Genomic DNA, 25834 nt, shown 5'->3' on the forward strand with positions numbered 1-25834 from the left:
GTTTTCTCATTATATATTACAGGACACTATGTGAAAGCCCAAATCACAGACAGATGTATTTGTTATAAACAATAATACAAATAACAAACAGGGTGGAAACGAAAGGCTGGAAGAATGTCATCTGTCAGCGACACGCTCAGTTATGGTCAGGCAACACTTTCCACTCTTATAGATAAGGAAAAGTAGAGGAAACCATGGAATTTGATTTGGTTTTCCAAAAAATATATATGCTCACCCACGTTATATTAAAAGATAAAAACTTGGGATAGGTGCTGAGGATTACAATAGAAAGAGAAGTTACAGTTGCTCAAATGCATGTTGAGATCGTCCTTCTCATATCCCATGCTTGATCATGAGTGTCACAGCCTGAAGTTTCTCACTCTTGGTGGACTCTTCTTTTTAGATAAATTACCATCCTGATTAGCAAGTATCATCATAATTATCACTATGGATAATTAAGTTGCAAATATTGGTATGATTGTATCTACTTTCCTCTGCTCACTTTGATTAAGATGTTTTGGTAAAGCGACAAGTGTCTCTACTTGAAAAAGAAACAAAGAAAAGTTAAATTTACTCTGAAAGAGATTTGCTTAATATATCTTCTTATCTACTTTTGCTTGTGAAGCCAAAGAGGCAGCTCGTAAGACACAGACACCCCAGCAATATTCATTATATAAGTCATTCATTAGCTGGAATGGGAAGGTATATAGTTTTGAACTTCTTTAAGTCCGACTTGGAACTACACTAATTTATGAAGAAGCAATATCATCTTTTTTGGAGAAATATCAACTATCATGTTCATATGTTCTTCTAAGGCTTTTTTTTTGGCCAGGGCTGGGTTTGAACCCGCCACCTCCAGCACATGGGGCCGGCAGCCTACCCCTTTGAGCCACAGGTGCCACCTTTTTCTTTTTTTATTGTTGAGGATTCATTGAGGGTACAAGAAATCAGGTTATACTGATTGCATTTGTTAGGTATAGTCCCTCTTATAATTGTGTCTTGCCCCCAGAAGGTGTGGTACACACTGAGACCCCCACCCCCTCCCTCCTTCCCTCTCTCTGCTCTTCCTTTCCCCCACCCCATCCTCCTTCTCTCACTCTCTGCTCTCCCCTTTCCCCACCCCCCACTGGTGTATTAGGTGGTTAATTGTCCTCATATCAAGATTCAGTACATAGAATTCATGCTTCTCCATTCTTGTGATGCTTTGCTAAGAATAATGTCTTCCATTTCCATCCAGGTTAATACAAAGGCTGTAAAGTCTCCATCTTTTTAATGGCAGAATAGTATTCCACTGTGTAATACACCACAGCTTGTTAATCCATTCCTGGGTTGGTGAGCATTTAGGCTGTTTCCACGTTTTGGCAATTGTAAATTGAGTTGTGATAATCAGTCTAGTGCAAGTGTCCTTATGGTAGAAGGATTTTTTTCCTTCTGGGTAGATGCCCAGGAATGGGATTGCAGGATCAAATGGGAGGTCTAGCTTGAGTTCTTTGAGGGTTCTCCATACTTCCTTGCAAAAAGGTGGTATTAATCGATCCACAAATGGATTAATAAATTGTGGTATATGTACACCATGGAATATTATGCAGTCTTAAAGAAAGATGGAGACTTTACCTCTTTCATGTTTACATGGATGGAGCTGGAACATATTCTTCTTAGTAAAGTATCTCAGGAATGGAAGAAAAAGTATCCAATGTACTCAGCCCTACTATGAAACTAATTTATGGCTTTCACATGAAAGCTATAACCCAGTTATAACCCAAGAATAGGGGGAAGGGGGAAAGAGAGAGGAGGGAGGGGGGAGGTGGGCAGAGGGAGGGTGATTGGTGCGATTACACCTGTGGTACATCTTACAAGGGTATATGTGAAACTTAGTAAATGTAGAATGTAAATGTCTTAACACAATAACTAAGAAAATGCCAGGAAGGCTATGTTAACCAGTGTGATAAAATGTGTCAAACGGTCTATAAAACCAGTGTATGGTGCCCCATGATCGCATTAATGTACACAGCTATGATTTAATAAAAAAAACAAAAAAAACAAAAAGGTGGTATTAGTTTGCAGTCCCATCAGCAGTGTGAAAGTGTTCCTTTCTCTCCACATTCACGCCAGCATCTGCAGTTTTGAGATTTTGTGATGTGGGCTATTCTCACTGGGGTTAGATGGTATCTCAGGGTGCTTTTGATTTGCATTTCTCTAATAATTAGGGATGATGAACATTTTTCATATGTTTGCTAGCCATTCATCTCTCTTTAGAGAAGGTTCTATTCATCTCTCTTGCCCAATGATACGTGGGATTGTTGGCTTTTTTCATGTGGTTTAATTTGAGTTTTCTATAGATCCTAGCTATCAAGCCTTAGTGTCTAATTCAAAAAATGCAAATATCCTTTCCCATTGTGTAGGTTGTCTATTTGCTTTGGTTCTTGTCTCCTTAGTTGTACAGAAGCTTTTCAGTTTAATTCAGTTCCATTTGTTTATTTTTGTTGTTGCAATTGCCATGGAAGTCTTCTTCATGAAGTCTTTCCCCAGGCTGATATCTTCATGTATTTTTCCTATGCTTTCTTTGTGGATTTTTATCATTTTATGTTTTTAATTTAGGTCTTTTATCCATCTTGAATCAATTATTGTTAGTGGAGAAAAGTGTGGGTCCAGTTTCAGTCCTTTACATGTGGATATCCAGTTCTCCTAGCTCCATTTATTGAATAGGGATTCTTACCCCCAGTGTAAGTTCTTGTCAAAACAGCATTGTACTGGCACAAAAATAGAGACATAGACATTTGAAATTGAATAGAAAACCAGCAACTGAAACTAACATCTTATAGCCCCCTCATCTTCCATAGTTTTGATTCTTATCTCAATGTCAATCCTGCTTTTCATCAAGTAAGTGCCACAGGCCACTGCCTAAACAGTATTTTTCATGACCATTGCTCAAAAACAAGATTTAAAAACAAAACAACGCACACAAAAATAAAAAACTAACCATCAGTCAAAAGTTTGTCCTTTGTCTACTTTTTGAAGTGGCAGCAAATGAGTTGCAGATGGGCCACTATTTACAATTCCCCATGTCCGGAGGGCTTGGCGGATGTTTTCTTCATTGTCACCACAACACAGGATTTAAAATTTCCACTTAAACGGAGCTCCTGCTTAAGAGAGGATTCTGTGAAAAGTGACTTTCTGTAGGAGTGTGAGTGACCTATCCCACTCCTCCTTACAGAGGCCAGGGTCTCTGCTCCGCATTACAGAGGGTGGACTAAGGGGAAAAAGAGGACTATGTCTGCCTACGTGTGTTTGAGGGGGCAAGGCACCCCAGCAGGTTCCTTGAATCATCTTCAAGCAGGTCCCTCTAATGTTCTTTGTCATGGCCCTCACTTATTTTCATATAACCTCCCTCAAGTTTTGTGTATGTGCATTTTACTAAAATGGCCTGTCCCCCCTTTTGAACTATAATTTTCAGAGTCCATATCTGGTTCATCACTATTCATCCACACTAGAACACTGCATCTAGTGAGCACCCAGTAAAAGTTTATTAAATAAATGTTAGAACATATTCCCCACCTAGGTTTTTATTTACCTGCCTGACTACTGTTGGTAATTTATGAAAACTTTTCAAAAGTAATTGAATAAAACAAAATTACTACATTACCTGAGTGGGAAAAATTATTTTCCTAGCTTTTAAAAAATAATTGACATCAGAATTAATTTTGCAAAAAAACTTTTCCTTAGAAATATATCTATATAGGCCACTTCAGTTGGGATGGGGGCGTTCCCATGAGCAGGGTTTATACTATTAACTGAAAAAAAGGTGCTTGGCGAAAAGCTCCATATGAGATGTTAATTGAATCTGAGGTTGGCAAAGGAAGCCATGCCACATGGGGGTGGGTGGAGGGGGGACTCTGGAACCTTCAAAGAAAGTGCTTAGCAATTAAATAGATGAACAGTTTCTTGTGGCAGGGTAGCCAAAGTCTTCAGGGAGCTGAGTTGTCTGATATCTTGCTTTACTTTGTTAACTTGCTCTGAAATAAAAACATCAAACTTTGCAAAAGCCTGCTGCATACACACAATGTTGGGAAAAGTTTGGGGGAAACCAGCAAAAATGAGCCCTGTCCATACTTAGTCACTGTGACAGTGGGAGCTGGAACACCCACAGAGGTGGCAGGTGGATATGATTTAAGTGTCAATGGCTTTGTTCTGTCCCTTTAAGTTGCACCCCAAGTTCACTGTTTGAAAACTTTTTTGGTTGGTTGTTCGAGGGGCTTTCAGAAATATCTGCTTGCATAGAATGATGTTTGGTTTCAGAACTATAATCCATGCACAGAATATAATTGTTGGTTAAAAAGGAAGTGTTTGGTATTTTTAGCGGCATGTAAAAAGAAGCAAAAGTGTGAGTTATCCGTGATTTCTGTTTTTAATGGTTGGAATTCAGTATTTTCTATTTCAACTTCCTATAGAAAATTCTAGTTACTATAATCAATTTCCCAGGGGAAAAGTGAGAAATCCTAGGCTGTGCATCCCGCAAGAGCAACTTCCTTCCTGCCCCTGTGAGGAGAAGTAAAGGAGAGGCCTTGAGGACTGGGGTCCCTCACACAGCCCAGCACCCTCCCCTAACCTAAGACTCCTCCCAAAGAGAGAGGGCTCCTGGGCAACTCTGCCACTTTCCTTTGGGGCTTTAATCTCTGGAGTGTTGATTTTTAATTTTCTTCCCACTGAAAATCTGACTCATCTGTTTGCACCTTTTCCAAAGCCAGCCAAGTCCAGGGAGCACCTGCTAAATATAAAATCCACACACTTAAGGACATTTACTTTTTCTCACTACACCAGACGTGCAGTTAAGAAATGAATGTCAGGAGATGGCCATTTGAAAGAATCATTGATATTCTTTCCTTGGGATGTACAAATCAGTAATAAAAACTCAAATTTGTTTTACCTTTTTGGTTTAAAAATTATAGGTGGGTAATACCTTGTTAAAATATTTAAATCTATAAATTACAGTTATTGCCAAACCACAAGTAAAATTATGCTTTTGCTTGTACAAAATGAGCCCGCTTATGCTCTTACAGCTCTGTGGGCTTAATAGCTTGCCCTCTTAAACCTCAGAGGGGAGAAAATTCTCCTCTGGCTACCATTTTGCAGAAAAAAACAAAACACAACTCATTTTTTTGTTTTTAAAAGATGCTTCTAACGCATGACTACACCATAAATTCAAGGAGCCTTTCTAAATTCTAAATCACCATAAATTCTAAAGTCTTTCCAAATGGCTTTGTAGCAGGTTCATGACAGGTTCATAACTGGTTCTTTAGCTGAGTTTATATTTATATATTTACTCTTGACTTACTCAGTATTGATTCAGTTGTCCAAAGTTCTATACAAAGACTGTTTGCGTTCAGTTGTGCTTCAAGGAGGAAATGTGCAGGGAAGTGGTGATGCTTAGACAGAAAGAACCTCGAATTTGTACTTTGGAATCAGACACAATCGGGTTACCTTAGTCATGCTGCTAACATTACAAAAATCATTTTGATCAACTGTAGAACAGATTTATTTAGGATCATTTCTACAGCATTAGTTCTATGGTTGAAATGGCAAATAAGGGTACATTTAAGTTGAACAGTTATACTACTAAAATTAGCTTTTAGGATATTAGTTCATCCTTGTCTGTCTACCTGCAGCTCTCTTTACCTAAACCATGTTTTTCTCTTTCCAGTGTCTTACTTTAACATATGGCACTGAAATTGTTTCTTGACTTTCTCATTTTCTCCCTTATCTCTGAGCTCCATGAAGGCAGGAATCTTCCTTTTAACAATCTTTGCATCCTCCATGTCAATTACAGGCATCACTCAGGTGCAGGGTCAGCTCTCCGTAAATATTGACTTGCTGATTTACTGATTGATCATTTCAGTAGTGTTTGCACTTTTGAAGGAAATAATCAACTGTGTTTAAAAAAGAATAATGCTTACCATTACAATTACATATTATTTCTGTCTTTATGGTACCTTTTCACTGGAAGAATGTTGGAATGTTAGATCAGAACATGGAAGAAGGGATATTAAGAAACTGAACATGGGCCTGACATGTGGCTCATGCTTGTAATCCTAGCACTCTGGGAGGCCAAGGCAGGTGGATAGCTTGAGATCATGGGTTCAGGATCAGCCTGAGCAAAAAGTGAGACCCTGTCTCTACTAAAAATAGAAAAACTGAAGGGAAGAGGATCACTTGAGCCCAAGAGTTGGAGGTTGCTATAAGCTATGATGCCATGGCACTCTACCCAGCTCGAGACTCTGTCTTTAAAGAAAGAAAAAGAAACTGAACATGGACCAGGCACAGTGGCTTGCGTCTGTTACCCTAGCACTCTGGGAGGCCGAAGCAGGTGGGTTGCTTGAGCCCAGGAGTTCCAGTACAGCCTGAGTAAGAGTGAGAGCTCATCTTCTACTGGTAGAAAAACTAGCCAGGTGTTGTGCCAGGTGCCTGTAGTCCCAATTATTCCAGAGGCTGAGGCAAGAGGATCACTTGAACCCAAGAGACTGAGGTTGCTGTGAGCTGTGATGATGATACCACGGCACTCTACCGATAGTGACAGAGACAGATTCTGTCTAAAAAAAACAAACAAACAAAAATACTCCAACAACAACAACAACCCCCCCCCAAAAAAACCCCTCAGAAACTGGACATGAAAGAAGGGTGCGTACTAGAGAGCAGGAAGTCAGGAATATACCCCACAGGACTGATTTGAATTCGTTTGCTTCGGTAACAGAATTTTGCACAAGAGAAAACCAAAAAGCAGAGAAATTAATATTTTCATGACATCATGCAGCTTGTACATGACAGAACCAGTGTTCCAGAGAACCAGGCACTTTTCAAAAGTGAATGTTTATAGGTTTGAGGACAAACCTGTGCTCAGTTCTGGATTAGCCATTTGGCCCTGGCTGAGTCACGACCTCTCCCGGCATCAGTTCTGTACCTCTAATATGAAGAGTGATCAGGAAAGAGGGTGATGACAGAAGACCAGAAGATTGTTCCTTATAAGGATTAAACAGTCAATATGTGAGAGAGCATCTATGATCGCACAGCGCTATACAATAATAACCATAACTACTAAGTCTCAGAATTCTTATTCAAAATTTCTTGATGCTGCTTTTGACTCCAAGAGAAAACATTAGCCAAGTTTCTGATTTCTGTTTATTTCCACAACAAATAGATGTGAATAGCTTTTCTTGCTTTAATGAGGATCTTTGCTATTAAGTTATTAAGTGTTCCTTGCAAACACCTGCTAAGGAAACATCTACCAATTTGATTCGTATCCAGTCTCTCTTTTTTCCTTAAATTTAATTTTCCAATCTCCAGATTATTGAATAGTATATGCTGTCTCAATTTTGACCTGCAAATAATGAGCTGTCATTTGTGAATCCTTCCTAAATTAAAGATAATTAAAAGGGCTCATTTTCTTATGATTAATGTTTAGAAGAAAACTGGGACATAAAATATGTTGGGGCTATTATTTTGCTGTCCTAAAGTAATGCTGATATTTGATATCAGCTCATGCTAAGTGTCTCACCTATCAGATGTCTAATGTGCAGGGAGTTTGTGCAATACATAAATATTGAGGACCAACATTCAGAGTAACTTCCTATTGCTTAACGGTGGACAGTGATAATAGAGGGAAGGGAAAAAAGAAGGCAGGAAGGGAGGGACAGCCCAGCTGGAGGCAAAGCTGTGAAGTGCATCAGGTTAATCTCCATTTTTCTCAGGGCCCATCTCACTCCTCCAGGCTTTCTTTTTCAGACACACTATCTGCAGAAACTTCCTCCTAAAGCCATGTGATCTTGGCATCGAGCACATGTTAGAGCGATGACTTCTTTTTCTTAATAAAAGGTAACAACAATGGTTCCACCTTACTGATGGAAGAGGCTGTTCCTCCTGCCTGGGCTCACCTCCACGTTTTAGGTAATAGATTTATTTGAATAGTTTTCCTTCTGCATATGTACATCTACTTTTGCTACCAAGTCCTAAGCAGTGATGACAGTTTAATACTTCCTAACACTTCTGACTCTTTACTTGATGTCTAGAATTGTTTTTTAATTAATGTATCTAATTTTAAGGAAAGTTTCTAGAGAATATAAATCTGCTTCCTTTTAATTGCCTGTTCAGCTGAAACTGTAAGTCTCTTCCTCATTTTAAAACTCTCCACAGCATCACACAATCCCCCCTTGTCTTCCGGCTTCCCTCCAGGGAGCTGCTCCTGCTCCCCTCCCCACTGGGCCTCTCCCATCTCGCTGCACGGCTGTCTTCAGTGCGTGGTACTTCCTTCCTTGCTTTCCTGGATTTCTTCCAACATATTTTTTGGTTCTCATCCTCATTTTTGCTACAGTTTATTTTCACAGCTCTCTAAAGAAAGGAATATGGGAAACTGTATCTGAAAACGTCTCCTAGCATCCAATGTCACTGATAAGAAATTTGATCCCCTTCTGATTTTTGTTCTGAAAGTTTACATTGCTGTCTCAAGTCTTTTCTTTTTAATGCACTAGAATGAGCTTTAAGTACATGTATATCTTTTCATCCACAGATTTATGGAGTTTAGCACTGGCATGTCCCCTAGGTTTATTTGCTAATCTTATTTCTGTTTTCTTTTCTTTCTTTTCTTTCTTTCTTTCTTTCTTTCTTTCTTTCTTTCTTTCTTTCTTTCTTTCTTTCTTTCTTTCTTTCTTTCTTTCTTTCTTTCTTTCTTTCTTTCTTTCTTTCTTTCTTTCTTTTCTGTCTTTCTATCTTTCTTTACTTTCTCTCTCTCTCTCTCTTTTTCTTTCTTTTTTTCTTTTCTCTCTCTCTCTTTCCTTCTTTCTCTCTATGTTGCCCCTTAGGAGAGTGCTGTGGCATCACAGCTCACAGCAACCTCAACTCTTGGGCTTAAGCGATTCTCTTGCCTCAGCCTCCCAACTAGCTGGGACTACAGGCGCCCTCCACAATGCCTATTTTTTTGTTGTTGCAGTTGTCATTGTTGTTTAGCAGGCCTGGGGCGGGTTTGAACTGGTCAGCCCTGGTGTGTGGCTGGCACCCTAACCACTGAGCTACAGGCACGGAGCCTTTCTGAGGTATTTCTTCTACTCTGGTTTTGCACGGTCTAAATTCATTGTCTGTTTCATCTCCCCATCTCCGCCCTATCTTTTCCTTCTTATAGTACTTCTATAGAAAAATTGCCTCAGTTTTATCTTCCAAACATTTTACTGAGTTTTTAAATTTCAGTAATCATAAATGAAAATCCCAAGAATTATTTTTTGTTCTATGATCATTCCCTTTTTGTAACATGTTGTGTTTCTTGATGCAATATCTTCTCTAAACACTTTTATGCTTCCAGTAAGAAATGTATTCATTTAAGTTCTATTCTGTTTTCTAAATATTTTATACCCATTAGGGCAGTGTTTTTCAACCTTTTTTTTATCTCACGAAACACTTGAACCTATAGTTAATCTTCCATGGCACACTTAAATTATGTTAATCAGAAAAAGAGTAAAAAAAAAAAAAGAATATACTTACTGTGCTTTGAATTTGTTTTGAAAATAATTTAATTAATGATCTTTAAAAGTTTTCACAACACACTTAAGTTCCTTTTATGACATACTGGTTGAAAATCACTGCTCTAGGGTCATTTTTTTGTTGTTGTTTTTAAGCCTTTGTTTCTCATTATCATGCAGAAGTGTTCTTCAAATATTTGATGATCCTTAGGTGTCTATTTCATATTATAGTAAAGCAGCAAGATGTGATGATGTGACTTTTGTTCATATTATAAGAAATGTGTTCACAGATGGGCTCTGCTTTAAGGTGAGGAGGCAAGGAGATTGGTGTTAAACTGAGGGACCTGTAAATTATAGTTGTCGGATTTAACAAACAGTATGAGACTCCAGTCGAATTTTAATTATAGATAAACAACAAATAGTTTTTAGTATAAGCATTTTCCTTACAACCCCGCCCTAAATGCCACGGCATAAAGGTATTTATTTGCCAGTCAGTTTCATTTGAGAGGAACTCTCTAATTCTCCGCCTAGGGGAAGAGACCTGACTGTTGAATTTGTGGTATGTTCTGTGTTTATACATGTGGGCAAGGGGGATAGAGTTGGGAGTTCCGTGTTCTTCATATACAAATTTTCAACTAATCTTCTTTTTCCCAGTGGCATATCTCACTCCTGCCCTCTTGCCAGACCTGAAATTTCCAAGTATAATGCATCTCTATGATTATATGAGTGTGTTGGGTTCCCATCGCACTGAGTCTCCCTCAATGCATCTTAGAGACCAGAGATTCAGGGCCAATGTACCCAGGAGGATTACAAATACATAGCAAAATTATGCACTTTTGAGGGTGACAAAAGTCTTAAAGCATTTTACTTCCCTTCCCCTTTTTTTCAGCAGTTCAACTTTTAGTTAACATTCTTTGCTTCCTGATTTCAACACTTATTTCAATGCAGGTAACCCTATGGAGAGCACACATCATCAAACAGCAGCAGAGGAGCTGAGAGGTTGTTTTTTGTCTAATGACTTGTGATTTCAATAAGGTTCTTTTTCTTTTTAGTGTAAGTATAACATATTTAATGCTGCACCCGATCATTTCTGGCTAGCATGGCGTATTATGCATAGCCTTCTGTAACCATGCTTAATTTTTATCTTCCTCAGGCTACGGGGCTGAGGGAGACCCTTAGGAGGTTGTAAGTGAAATTACTGTAAGAAGTGGTGGTGTATCAAGGGCAGGGGCCAGACGTTCGTACAAACTACTTGTTCCTTTAGGTCCTGCTAGACTGGGTCCTGGGACAGTCCAGTCCGGTGTATCTCATTTCACATGCCAACTTTATGGCTTCCCAGATCATATAGCACCCATTTTATGACGGCCACATCTCATGTTATGGATCTCAGAGTCAAGTCGCAGTCTCTTCCGAGAAGACTGGTGGCAAGAGCACATCTGTTTTGTAAAAGGAGAATATTTATCCTCTAAAGCCAGGCTGGCATGTCTCCAAAATCCTAGAAGTTTGTTTGTGAATCTTCAATCAGGGTTGTCATCGGCTGAGTGCAAGTCTGCTCTTTTATAGAGCTTTTGATTAACATAGGTCCTGTGGCTCCCCACTCCCACTGCTGGGTTAAGAAGCCGCTTACATTGAAAACTGGGTTAACTTGAAGGCCTTCTTGTGGTCTGGCTCCTGTTTAAAGTTGGCATGCAGCCTTATATTATCATTTATCTAGTGAGTTGAAGGACGGCACATATACCAATATGTTCTCCAAAATCCATAAAGGTCCACCAAATGTTACATCTCTATTTTTGTGATAAGCAAAGTGCATAACCTTGTCATTCATCTCAGAGGATAAGAGACATATCACGGTGTGTGTCAGATTCTGAATTCTGGATTCTGAAACTTCAAAGAGTTGGACAGACAATTGGTTTTCCTAGAAATGATGTCTCCGTGTGCCCAGGGCTCCTACTGCTGCCCGGTCACTGTCCAGGGCAACTACTACCACCTGCTTACCAGATTCTATCAGCACTGTGTCACCAGTATAGAGGATCTGCGCTATTGCCAGGGCTGTCTGGATGTTCCCTGGCCCCTGGTTTTCAGTGTCAAGAGTGAGCCGATGACAGAGTGATCACAGATACAGAGCAATCCCAGACAAACAACTTATTACAGGTAAAAAGAAAGAAGCTATATGAAGTGAAAGTGAAGAGGAAGCTACAGAAAAGGACACAAAGTGAGAATGCCTTCCAGAGAGAGAGGAAGGGTCAGTCTCCACGAGTGGAGAAAGCCCTTGAGGTCTGAGCACACGCTGCCTTTTATGTACTCCCACCATTCTCCTGGCAGGATTTGGTGTCATTTCCTGCCTTTGGGGTGATTGACTGGTTGGGGGTTAGATAAGTATTATATAACAGGTTATGTAATAGTTTCTCTTTTCTATACATGTGTCTTTCCCAGAATCCTTCATGAAAACTCCACCCATGTTATGTTAATTAGATGGTAATGAGCCCCCTCTCAGTTACAGGTCACTCAGAGCTCCTTCCTGGGTATGTTCCCAACAGGGAACGGTCCCTCACTACAATTTGGTTTCTGGCCACAATTCTCTTCCTTAGGCACTTCCTTGCCACTTGTTCTGCCATACCTAATATGATGGCCTATGGAATGGTGAGATAATACAAGTTTTTGCAGACTAAACTATGGCACAGAACCAAAAAGTTGAAGGGAAACAATCACAACCTTAACCTTCTGACCCTGCTAGTTCTAGGCAAATATTTATATGTTTGTACATGTCTGTATAAACCGCAGCAAAGTAGCAGGGGCCTACTTGATTTGTTCCACTAAAGAATCTACAAATGTATCAGCAGCTTTCAGTGAAGTCATCATGATATTAACTAATGGAGTAACAATACAGACTTTTCCCCAAGACCAGTATGTTTTCCACCTGGGCCAAAGAGGCAGGTTAAATGGGGTTGGAATTGGATTTGCAACCTGAGGATTTTTCAAGTACTTGATGGAGGTATTACTATCCAAAATTCTCTCGAGTGCAGAATTATTTACACTATTTATTATTTAAATTTACTGTTTTAGCAGTAAGTCCTTATTTCTGAGGCTTTTGTTTTGCTGTTCCACCATAATCCTTTTCATTGTAGTTCGGTGTTGGCATTCTGTCTTAACTGAGTATGTCTTTCCCGATGAGCACTAATGAACTGAGAAAATGACCGTAAGTATGTTCTTACGGCCCCTGAACTCTTTCTTTCTTCCTTCCTTTTTTTCAATATGAATTTCATTTCATGTATTCATTTATTTTTATTTTATTGACATTTGGCATTTTTCAACTGTATATATTTATGGGGTACAAAGGGATGCTATGGTATATCTACAATGCGGAATAATTAAATCAAGCTAGTTATGGCTGGTCACAGTAGCTCACGCCTGAAATCCTAGCACTCTGGGAGGCTAAGGCAGGTGGATTGCTTGAGGTCAGGAGTTTGAGATCAGCCTGAGCAACAGTGAGACCCTCTGTCTAAAAATAGCTGGGCATTGTGGTGGGCGCCTACAGTCCCAGCTACTTGGGAGACTGAGGTAAGAGCATCATCAAAGAGTTTGAGGTTGCTGTGAGCTATGACCCCCTAGTACTCCACCAAGGGTGACAAAATGAGACTCTGTCTCAAAAAAATAATAATAATACTAAATAAATAAATCAACCTAGTTGATAGATTTGTCACCTCAGTTACTACTTTTTTTGGTGAGAACATTTGAAATTTATTCTCTTAGCAATTTTGAAATATACAATACATTATTGTTAACTGTACTCATTATAGTATGTAGTAAACCTCAAAAAATTCTCAGTGCTCCTGTCTACTTGAGATTTTGTACCCTGTGACCATGATCTTCGTATTCCATCTACCCCTTTGTAGCCACCCTTCTATTCTCTGTGATTATTTTAGATCCTACATGCAGTATTTGTCTTATTGTGCCTGGTTTGTTTCACTTCGCATAATGTTCTCCAATTCTCAGGCTTGGAAATTGGATGAGGAACCTTAACTCTTATGTTGACTCATATCATGCCTCAGTTTACCAGATATAGAAAATTTCTATTGTTATGATTACACTAATCAAGTAGAACCTGGGAAAAGGTTGGTTATCTATTTCGGCCCTAGTCTCTACCACCAATTAGTCCATGCCAAAGATCCCTGGCTCTGCTGCCCATTTAATGTTCACTCTGGCCCTGCTGGCCATCATGTCACTTTGCTTATACTTCCCTTGCTGATCAAGTAACGTTCTGGTTGGTTTATTGAAACCAGAGAGCTCACTTATTATAAGTAGAATCATCTTTTGACCTGAAAGGAAGGGGGCACCGCAGGGCTAGAGAGCTTTTCAGGGAAGGTGGTGCTCCAATCTCCCCTGACCACATATTGAATACAGCAATGTATTTCTCCATGCTTTGCTGTGGGCCATGTGCTTTGGAACTTCTCAGGAGATCTAGTTCGAAGGTGGTTTATACCTGATTAATCTATTTCAGCATTTCTTTCTTTTTAAATCCTCAGATTTCTTACTTAACAGTATTCCAAGCATTTTTAGCATACTGCATTTATTTAGTGGAAATGCAGCCATATCTATGCATATATAATTCATCTTGGCCTTTCACTCTGTTCCTTCCTCCTTGGCACTGTTAGGATCCATTTCCATGATATTCCCCAAGTTAACAGCAATGTAAAAATAACAAAATAGTTCAATTATTTTAGTTATTTTGGTGTGCACACAGTTGACTTCCTGAATTAGTCTTTGTACCATACTCACCATGACACACTTGGATTTGATTTTAGTTATTGATCTTGAGGCAATGAAAGAGGGAGTGAATGGAGCACAAGAAGACTTGGCCTTCTGTTTATAAGGTGATTTTTTCCCAGAGGTACACTTGCCCCCAAATCATTGAGTTGTGTGCTTTAAATATGTATAGCTTTTTTATATGTCAATTATACTGCAATAAAGTGATTTTTTAAAAGTTAAGAAAAACCAGTCTGGCATATTCTTCATCTGGTTCTTTGTGGCTACATGCTTTACTAGTATTTCTGGTATGTAGTCTTGTGTGTTTCTACTCTTTTTCTTAATTTTTGCTTCTGAGTGTATTTAGATCTTGTTCTGGTTGCTTTCTGTTACTCTGCTTTGAATGTGCATGCTACTTACTAAAAGAAAAAGAATTGTGAGGAGGGAAATAGGGAGCATGATTTAGGGCAGCTGCCAGCATTAATTTGTGAGCATTGTCTCAGCAGATTTCTCACATGTTTGCCGTGTCTCATTTTGGTGGGCATGTTCCCATGCACTTGGACATGCGAACAGTGAAATGCTGTATATCGATGGTTTTTCAAATCACAAATTTGGGTGTATTTACATATCATACTGAGTCTGGTATCTATGGCAAATATGATCACACTATTTTGCCTCATTCCTGCTCCACCTGCTGGCTCAGAGAATAAAGGCAGTGTGTATAAATGGTTTCTTCATTGGTCCTCTCTACCATTCTGTGTGGGTGGAACTGGAACCTGCAGAACTCGTGCAAGTAAACAATAGCTGCTGAAGCTTCCAGACCCGGGTTACTATGGAACTCCACTCCGCAGGAGCTTGGAGAGGTATAGATCAGTATGTGGCTTGCTCTCTGGAGATGGCCGGTATTCTTCCCTGTTCACAGTGGGGATTATGAATATTCCTAGTTTGATTAGAGTTTTCTTTTCTACCTCTCTCTCTCTCTCTCTTTTTTTTTTTTTTTTTGTTAATTTGTAGGCTGTGCTAGTATAGTAGAATTTTTGTCATGACATAGTTTGCCAGGACCCTCCTGTTTTAATTATATAAGAAATTGTAAGGACTATTTTAGATTTATCTCTCTCAGAGTACTTGCAATAAAACAAGAACAGTCACTTTTTACTTATACAGCTTTTAATTCCTTCCTGCATGTCAGCAGGGCTTACTAGCAAGAATATAAAAAGAATGAATTTAATAAATCTAAAGGGATGATGATCTAGTTTTGGATCTAACTAATGGAAAATGCAAATGACAACTTAAACTTTCATATTGTTTATTTAAAATGTGATAAATATAGCCTTTTCCCTGCATGGTACTCCTGAGAAAACTTCTCATCTGGGGACCCATAGAAGATTATGATAATATTTTCCCTCTTCCTTGGCTGATCTTCCCTTTAAAGAATCCTTAGATGCTTAATAGACTCAACAGTATGTTAAGAATAAATGGCTTTCCTAGGGCTATCGAGAGGAAATGAAAGTATTGTGGGTCTTAGGACTCACAGTAATATTTAGGTCATAAATGGAAATGTCACGGTGTCCTGGCTGTTTGCTTTGCATATTTATGATTTTAGTTATTTATACCCTGCTTTGTTTTAAAAAGAATTTCAGGCAACTTATCAAAATACAAAAAATAAAAACAAATAAGTGAAGGAATTGAAGTAAAGAGAAGATATTATGGAAAAAACAAGATGAAGCAAGGAGTGAGAGAATGTAGCATTTGCTTCAAGATTCTCTCTACTTGTGCAAAGTGGGCTGGCTGTTTGGCTCAAAGCTCTCGAGCAGCCAATGTGAAGAGGGAAATCTAATTAGTTTCAAGATTCACAAACCCGTTAAAATATAAACCAGGCCACTGCCCAGGAGACCAGTACAATGATCCTGGTACTAAAATACCAGGTTAAAATGTAATGATTTGCTTTCTTAAAGGTATCTATAGGACAAACAAGACAACATATTTCACAGAAAAATTTTTTGGAACTTTCCTTAATTAGCTTTAAGGGCATAATATCAAATAATAATTCATTTAAAATTTATACCAGCTGAAGTTTGCATGGTATAGTTCAGGTCCAGACTCCTACTGGTCTGTATAGTTTTAGAGTATTCAGAGGAAGTGATTAATTTTAGATTTGTTATAAAAATTACATTTCTTTAAATTTAATAGTTGTTTTAAATTTATATTTGCATACATGCATAAAATTCATGTAGTATGAATACATAAAGAAAAAGAAAACACCCACTTTTACTCTTCAGGGTACTCTTTGTTAAGAATTCACATTTCCCCCCCTTTTTATAAAAAAATACATCAAGGTAAAAGTGTGTGTGCACATACATACATGTACACATCCCTGTGAATAGAGGTAGATTCTGGTTCTCTCCACTCATAGATTCAGAGACATTGTTTTTATTCACATGCTTTGGTGTAGGGTCAAGCTGCTGGTTCACATGGGGCAATGGAAAAATTTTGTTTGGGAAGAAGGCTCTTCATGCAGATGACTCCTGACAGACACCTGCTGAGGCATTTACTCAAGGAGGCAGGTGCTGCAGAGCAGCCAGGCAGGTCAAGCTCTGGGCCTTCTCTGGTCTGAATGCTTATATCCTCCTAAAATTCATATGTTGAAATGCTTACCTCCGGAGTGATGGTATTAGGAGGTGGGGCTTATAGGAGATGATTATATCATGGCCGCAGAACCCTCATGAGTGTGACTGGTGCCCTTATGAATGAGGCCTAAAAGAGACCCGTATCCTTTTTGCCATGTGAGGACAGAGCTAGGAGGAGCCATCCATAAATCAGGAAACAGGCCTTTACCAGACCTGAATCTGTTATTGCCTTCATCTTGGACTTCCCAACCTCCAGAACTGTGTGAAGTAAGTTTCTGTTGTTTATAATCTATTCAGTTTATGGTATATTTTTTTTTTTTTATAGCTCAAATAGACTTAGATAGGATATTTCCACCTAACTTCCCATTTACCTCATTAGCTAAAACATCACGTATCTGCTTCTAGGATGGAGCAGTGTGAATGAAAACTCAAGTAAAGAAAAAAAGGCCTTGTTTTTGGTTGCTAGAAATTCCCTGAATGTATGGAGACAGCCAGGTCCAAAAGACACTGGCTACTCTGCCTGGTCACATGAATGACCAGTAAGCAGACTAGTTTACTGAGGCAACAGACTCAGTAAAAGAAAACTCAGCAAGAAAGCAGATAACAAAAATAGTATAGCAAATTAAAATGGATATCATTTATGTCTTAAGAGTTATAAGCAAAGCTATCACAACCACAAAATAAGGTCAGAGATTTATGAAACAAGGATAAATAGTACTGGGAGGCTCCATACCATGTCTAAGCTCTCTAGGAGGCTAAGATGGGAGGATCACTTGAGGTCAGGAGTTGGAGACCAGTCTGAGCAAGAGCAATACCCTCTCTCTACTAAAAATAGAAAAATTAGCTGGACATAGTAATGGATCCCTGTAGTTCCAGCTACTCAGGAGCCCAAAGATTGTTGGAGCCCAGGAATACGAAGCTACCGTGAGTTATGGTGATGCCACTGCACTCTAGCCTAGACAACAGAGTGAGACCTTGTTAAAAAAAAAAAGTAATGGAAGAAAATAGAGAATTTGACTATGAAAAATATGGTTATAATTATTAATCATATTATTAAAATTCTAAATTTTAAATCTCAATTTTAAAATCTCAAATTATTAAAATCTCAATCCATTTCCAGAACAACAACACAAAAATTAGTTGAAGAAGAAATCAAGAGCTAGAAATGTGAGACGCAAGAGCCAGCAAATATGGATGAAGGAGTAAAAGTATAAAAATTGAGATATGATGATAGCTTAGAAGTTCCAATGTTCATCAAAATGAGTACTAGATGGAGAAAATAGAGAGGATGAGGGTTTATATATATATATATATATGTATGTATATATGTATATGTATATCTATATACGTATATATATATATATGGTTAAAAAGGAGAATTTCTAGAAATTAAGATATGGCTTTTCTTCTGGCAGGGATCCTCAAACTGTGGCCCGTGGGCCACATGAGGGAGTGTGATTGTATTTGTTCCTGTTTTGTTTTTTTACTTCAAAATAAGATATGTGCAGTGTGCATAGGAATTTGTTCATAGTTGTTTTTTTTAAAAACTATAGTCCGGCCCTCCAACGGTCTGAGGGACAGTGAATTGGCCCCCTGTTTAAAAAGTTTGAGGACACCTGGTATAAAGAAATCCCCAAATCCTAAGCAGCACGTATTCAAAGCATACACAAACACATACTCCCAGTTACATAATAGAAAATATACAACATGAAAGATGAAAAGTCCTGAAAGCTTCTGTAAGGAGAGCAGATTAATTACAGTAGACTAAGAGTCTGATTAATATGAGTCATTTTAGCAGCAACATCAGGTTCAAAAAGACAATGGCATGTTGCTTTCAAAGTGCTGGAAACACAATAAATTTGATTTCTTTAAGACTTTCAAAACTAGCCAAATTATCCAACAAATGTGAGGATGAAACAAAGGTATTTTTGGACATAGAAGGTAACATTTGTCAGGGTCTTCACAGTAAGCAATGATACACTTTAATTAGTGCAATTCTGATAGGGGTTATTTACAAAATTTATAGTTGTACTTTCTGATTTTAAAGTTTTTGATTAAAATTTAAAGATTTACTAATTTCTTTGCTCATGACTGGAAGCTGGAAAATATGGGACACCTGCGGTTTCTGCCTTTCAGGGCAGGGCACACAATAGTGATGGTGGAGAAAAAGAAGCAAAAATGTAAATTTTGATAAATCAAAAACGAAGAACAGAGATTAGAAAAAAAGTTACCGGGAAAAAGAATAAACACCAAAATTTTAAGGTAAAAACATTTTAAAATAAATCTTAAATAGGCAAATTGTTACCAAAGTAAGGATAGAAATGTAACAATTATTACTATAAATGAAAAGGAAAAGTCATAGAAATATAATCAAAAGTAGACAATCTAGAGTTGCAGAAGCCAAAACAAAACAAAAACTGATCTTTTTTTTTTTTTTTTTCTGGATAGAAAATGTATTCAAGCAGGAAATGAAAAGAAAGGAAAGAAAAAAACAGAGGATGGGGAGGGAAGGACAGACAGACGATGGCTGTAGGTGAGTAACTTGAGTTCTCAGGAAAATCCTGAGAGGGCTTTCTGGATAGCTCTTTAGGGGGAAAGAACCATGATGGCTGACTCTAAAATGATGCCCTTAAACTCTGGCCCTTTAATGCTGCAGGCAAGAATTTGTAGTCACTCTGTTGTGTTTATTCTTATAATCTCAGGGGTAGTGGAATTTTTTTGTTTTTTATTTCAAGCAGGTGGTAGTTGGATGAGGTGTTCCTGGGTGGTCCATGCAGCTATTAACATCACCTCTAAATGCTTTTCACATGACTGAAATACCAGAGTATTATGAGAAGTTGGAGAAAATTTCAAGTACCCGTAGATTATAAAAGCTGTTCAGTAACCCAGGGCAAAGAGTGTCACTTCACCATCAAGTGCAATGACTAACATTTTCGATGGAGTTAACTCAAAATTAAATTCTGGAGTTAATCTGCTTTAGAGCTCTCACTGTAAAAATAGTTCAACATATTTTTTCAAATAGACCAAAAATTTAATAGAAGAAAACAAAGGGGGGAAAAGGAGGAAAAAGAAAAAAAGAAGGAAAGAAAAGAAAATGACTAAAGGAAAGAAATCATTAGGAAATGTCTCTTTAAGGCTGGGGCTGTAATCAGTGTACATCTATAGATAGTAAATGCTGTTTTGTCATTATTGGTCTTTATACTTGGAGACAACATTATTGAAGGTAATAAATTAATGTGGCTACAAAATTCAGTAAACTGGAGCCCTTGCTGGGCTTCCTTCTCTATCATCTCTTTGTCTTAAGAATTGTACACAATGCCACGTGAGAAAATAGTACACAAAAATCACTCAGTCTAGACTGGAGATCACTCACTCGTCAGATAAACTGTTTTTAAAATTTGTCCTAAGCTGGGGAAATCTAAACTGCATTTCAAATGCAAAATGATACTTGATCGATGTTGTGAGCATATGCGTGGGTAGCTTTCACCTGGGTATGCTCATGTTTTATGGTCTTTTGTACCTTTGCAACAAATGTTATTACGTCTCTTTCCCATAACATTCCCCTACTGTTAATGGAGTGGGAAATGAAATATGTTTTTTTAACTTCCCTTGGGCTTTAAGTAAAGTCAGACTATGACTAGGAAACCAGCAATGGGAAACAATGAGAAACAAATGGCAAATTCTCGAAAATCAAGTCCTTCCTTTAAGGTCAGCTATAGCACATTCTCTGCACTACAGCTAATCATAATAAAAAAGAAATAAACAAAGACCTGCACCCTATTGCTATTTATTCTTTCCTTTGGCCTCCCCAAGCTCTGTATCCCTATGGCTGTCAATGTTCATTTTATTTAGTATGTGGAAATATGAAAATTAGCAGAAGCAGATTTATGTAACTGTGAGTTCCTTAAGGACAGAGATTGTACTCTATTGGCACTTTGAATCTTGAGATGAAGAACAATGCCTAATTTATGTTACTTGCCCAAGAACAAAACAACGCCACCTCCCTATATCTGCAGCACCCACACGCACTGTTCTGCCAACTGCCAACCCTTGTCATGGAAAAGATGAGACAGTGCTATGGACCTCCCACAAACACAAAGCTCTCTCAGGACTGTCTGCCTTGTGGTTGTTTTAGGCTGATTTTGGGGGGATGCTAAAAACCTTGATTTTTCAAGTGATTCAAGAAACCAGAAAGACTTGTATGAGAAACAGTAAAATGGGGCTACCATATCCAAACAAGGCTTTTTATTCTTATTACTGCATTTTTAATATTTTTTTACTTGGGGAATTAAAGAGCAAAACAATTTTCAGTAGAACTAAATGTCCATGGGAGGCAACACAGCGAGTGAACAATGCTAAGAGCACTTTAGAGTCACCTAAGTTAGGCTGGTCCTGAGCATTGGCAATACCAGAATGAGTAAGGTGAATACGATCCATGTCCTTAGAGAGCTGACGTGTTAGAGGAGGAGAAAGGCAGAAAACTAACCAACTAAACAACACTCAGCCAAGTAAATATCTCAAATATTTCATAGGAAGAGGAAGTGCAGGGGAAGGGTCTGAAGAGAGACCTGACCAGGGGAAGGCACCTGGGACCAGAAGGAGCTCCTGGACAGGAGTGTTCAAAAACAACAAACCACAGAAGCAACAGCTCCGAGGTGGGAAGGACTGTGCGTATTAGATCGAGGTTTAAATAAAAACATGGTCATTTTTGAACATAAGCATAGAGATGCTCCCTAGACTCTTAGTCTCACATTTGCAAAATTGAAATAACAATGCCTGGGTCGAAAATTGGTGTGAAAATTAGAGCTCTCTGTGGCAAAGTGCCCAAGACATTGTAGACCTTCAGAAAATGTTGTTTCTCTTCTCTGCCAACGTTTTACAGCTTTAGATGAATTCCTTTCAAAAGTCACTGCAGTAACAGCAACAAAAATGTTAACACTTCCCAAGGATAAGTGTCATTTTGTTCTAAGTAGCACTTAGTGTAAAAGCCCCAACTCTTTTGGAAGTTTTAAACAGGAGTCAGCTGTACCCTAACGACTCCAAAGGTCACAGATTACCATACCTATTTTTTAATCCAAGTATATTGCAGTGACTGGAAAAACTCAAGATTGAAATGTAACAGATTGAATCCTTTGCTTGGTGAGTTTTCAGCAATAGATTAGTGTGTATTTCATCGACTTTTCAGCATGAGTTAATTTAATCTCTTTAACATTAAGCAGACTTTTATACAAGACTTCATAATGTTGCTGTATCACCACAGGATTATTTTACTATGTATAGACATTTTGCATTTTAAAAAGTCCTACAAAAACATGAGCCTGTTTATATGACCTTTCATAACTATTTCAGTTGTGTTTTGTCAAACGATTGTAATGCTTGTTTTCTTAACAAGCAAGTAACCTTCCCTTTCTTGGAACGAGAACACTTGATACCTTAAACAATTAGAGCAATTTAAGTCCTGAGCAAACTCTGTTCATCAAAACATATTCCTCTGAGACCAAACCACAGCCATAAAATGACCCACAATAAAGTAATCTCTGGAATTAGTATGTGCATAACATCTGTATTCTGCTGGAAAATAAGTGGTGTACATGAGCACTCTCCATAGCACCACCACACACGCACACACAGAGAGAGAGAGAGAGCGAGAGAGAGAGAGAGAGAGAGCGAGCTGTCGGCATGAACGAGAACCTATGTGGGGGCTGTCAAGATTACATAAAGACTTGGGAAGCCAGCTCTAGATACACAGGGGCCTAGATCTCTTGGGCATTCTCTAGGAATGGTCTGCTCTGCCTTGGATATGAACATCATGTAATATTAGTTTCTTAGCTTTAACAAATAATAGCTTCTTTCAGGAGGCTTAAAAAAAACATTTTATTAGAAGCAAACTATTTGGGGACATAGACCCAAAGACTCCTCCATAAAGACTGAATCGTAGCAGGAGGTTAATTCTGAGGATGTCCTAATGATGCCTGTGGAGACCGGGTGACCAGTGAAGCTGGTCTAGGACTCTCCAAAGCAGCTCATTGGCCAGCTAACTGCCACTGAGTCAGGGAGCCAGAACAGTCTCCACGAGGGGAGAAGTAATACCACCTTTGGTCATGGTTTCTTAGATTAGATAACATCATTCAAGCTCAAGGGTCATTTCAGGTCTCATGCAAGCCTCAGACTACCTTGCATTGTTATTTTAAATACATATCTTACAAATCCTCAACAAGATTGTAAAACCCTTGACATAGGCTTTGCTTTTTATACCTTTTTGTAATCATGATATGTTGTCCAACATGCCCTACAGATAGTGGGTCCTAAATGAGTATACGTTAATGATGATGATGAACAAAAACAAGAGGCTGAAGAAGAAGAAAGATTATGTGAAAAAAAATCTCTAATTAGTTTTTAACGTCTTTTAAACTTTTTATTTTAGCCTGAGGAGATGCACTGTAGATTCAAAAGGGAATAAATGTAAGCAAAATTTCCTTAAATAGCCATTCTTAGAAAAGAGGCATACATGCAGAATGTACAAATCAAAATGAATAGTGAATTGCAAACTGGAGACTTTGAAACTATCAAGTCAGGAAGTATGGCTCCAGTGTGGACCTAGTGATTATTAAGTCAGTGACGATTATGAAATCTGCAGGAGTTCCATATGCCTGAGACAGAACGCTTGCTGGAAGGCAGCTATTGATGTGAAAATCATTGCTTAATGTTAAATTTGCTTTTAATAACTCCTTGGCAGAATCATACTAGCAATTATAACCCAAAGCAGAATATGTTGCAACAACATGTGTGAAAATATCAAGGATCTGAGATTCATTTTATTTAGGACGCTCATCCTTTGCCTTACACTTGGAATTTCCACTGCATCCTGCATTCATTTGGAATTTGCATCATTTCCCTAGACTGTTAATAAAGTTTAGCTATAAATTCAAAAGTGATGTGTACTTATAGTGGTCTAAATTGCCTGTTTTAAATTCCTAATACCTACACACAAAAGTTGGCATTTGCCATTTCCGATAATCAGTGTATCACCTGACCTTAATAAACTGGCCCTTGAAATCATGAAAAGTGTCATTTGATTGAGTGTCCAAATAGCTGCTGAGGAATATATCTCAACCTATAGATAAAGAAAAGGGATGCACTGTTGTCTTTAAACTCTTAATCTTATAAGCTCCTTGTTCTCATGCAAGTTTCTTGTGATACTAAGTATAATGAATTAAACATAGCTGGAAATAGTGACGTACTTAACCAAGAGAACATGGTGGGAGAGACTTTCTGGGACCTTTGAGGCTAAGTCTTAAGAAGCCTTGCAACTCTAACCTGGGCCTACCAGCATACTCTCTGGGGTGTCCCTAAGCTTCCACATAAGAACTCTGACTAATTTAAGCCCGTAGTGCTGGGGAAGTGCTCAGGTTGACAATCACGGCTGAGCCCCACGTTCTAGCAGGACTTGTTGAAGGAAGCTGTCTTGGACTCTTCCAAAGCAGCTCATTTGCCAGTTGACTGTCACTGAGTAGCCTCAGTCAATGCTATGAGGAATGGAAGAATTACCCAGCTGAGGCCTGCCTCCATTCTTGGTCTGCAAAACTTGAGTTATTTTTAAATTAGTTTGTTTTTTTTTTTAAGTGGTTAAGTTTTGAGGAAATGTTTTAGTATTTATTCATGAGTAACAAAACACTCTAATACCTAATGACTTAAAACAATAACAACCATGATCTCTCCATGTTTGTGTAGGTCATGAAACTGGGGCACAGCAGGGCTGCCCTGTCTGTGCTCCCCAGTGTCCCACGCCCGAGCCGGGTATTTGAAAGCTGGCATGACTTGATGGGTTTTAAGTTAAAGTAATAATAAACAGCTCCAAAAGTTTGTGTTACCCAAAATTCATATGTTGAAATAATGCTCTGAAGTGGTAGTATTAGAAAGTGGGGTATTCAGGGGAGGTTATTAGATCACGAATGGGATTAGTGTTTGTTCTACCATGTGAGGCTTCCGTGAGAAGACATCTGTCTGTGAAGGAAACAGGCTCTCCCCAAACACTGCATATGCCAGTGCCTTGATCTTGGACTTCACAGCCTCTAGAAGTATGAGAAATAAATTTATTTTGTTTACAAACTACTCAGTCTCTGGCATTTTGTTATGGTGGCCCAAATGGAGTTAGATGGTACATTTTCACTCAATCATCTTTAAATGGAAGTTTTTCCAGTTTAATTTCTTTTACTAAAGGACCAAAACATGTCTACTTTACTATTTTATCTCTCTCTTTTAAAATCTCCTTATCGTAAGACTAAGCATAAAAGACAAGGTTGCTTTATTGAACCTTTATGTGAAAGCACAGTTCTCCCACCATCACATGCCTCAGAAGCACGTCTCCAAGAACCAGCGGGGAGTTACACAGTCAGGCAGCACGGGATAACTTGTTAACTGGTTGACATCGGGAAAATTATTTAATCACTGCATGCTTCTGTTTGTATGTGAATTTGGGACAACGGGGCTTACTCCAAAGAATGGTGTTGAGGATTAAATGAACTGATGAATGCAGAATTCCTAGAAAAGTGGATAATCAGAAAATATTACCTCCTGTTAAACTTCTTTTTTCAAATTCTGTTCATTCCTAAATTCTTTCTGGTCCCTTTGAATTACTTGTAATCTACCTCTTCTTTTAAAAAATTATCTATGCCATTTTGTTTATAACTATGGTCCTTGTCTTACTGACGTAAGAGTTATTTGAGATATTAGCTTACCCTTCCCAATATGTTTTAAGCTCCTTGATGGAAGGGACAGATTTTACTTATTTGTATATATCTAGTGGTGTATATAGACTAGAGATAATGAGCATTTGAAGAATTGAATTTGCTTTCTTGAATCACCATTTCATCAACAATACAGCAGTTTCTCCAAGAGACACTGTAAAATTCAATATATTTTCTTAAAATGCTTGAAAAACTCTTAGTTATATTGATTTTTTCATCT

The sequence above is a fragment of the Nycticebus coucang genome, chromosome 1 (assembly GCF_027406575.1).
Source record: "Nycticebus coucang isolate mNycCou1 chromosome 1, mNycCou1.pri, whole genome shotgun sequence".
NCBI lineage: Eukaryota > Metazoa > Chordata > Mammalia > Primates > Lorisidae > Nycticebus > Nycticebus coucang.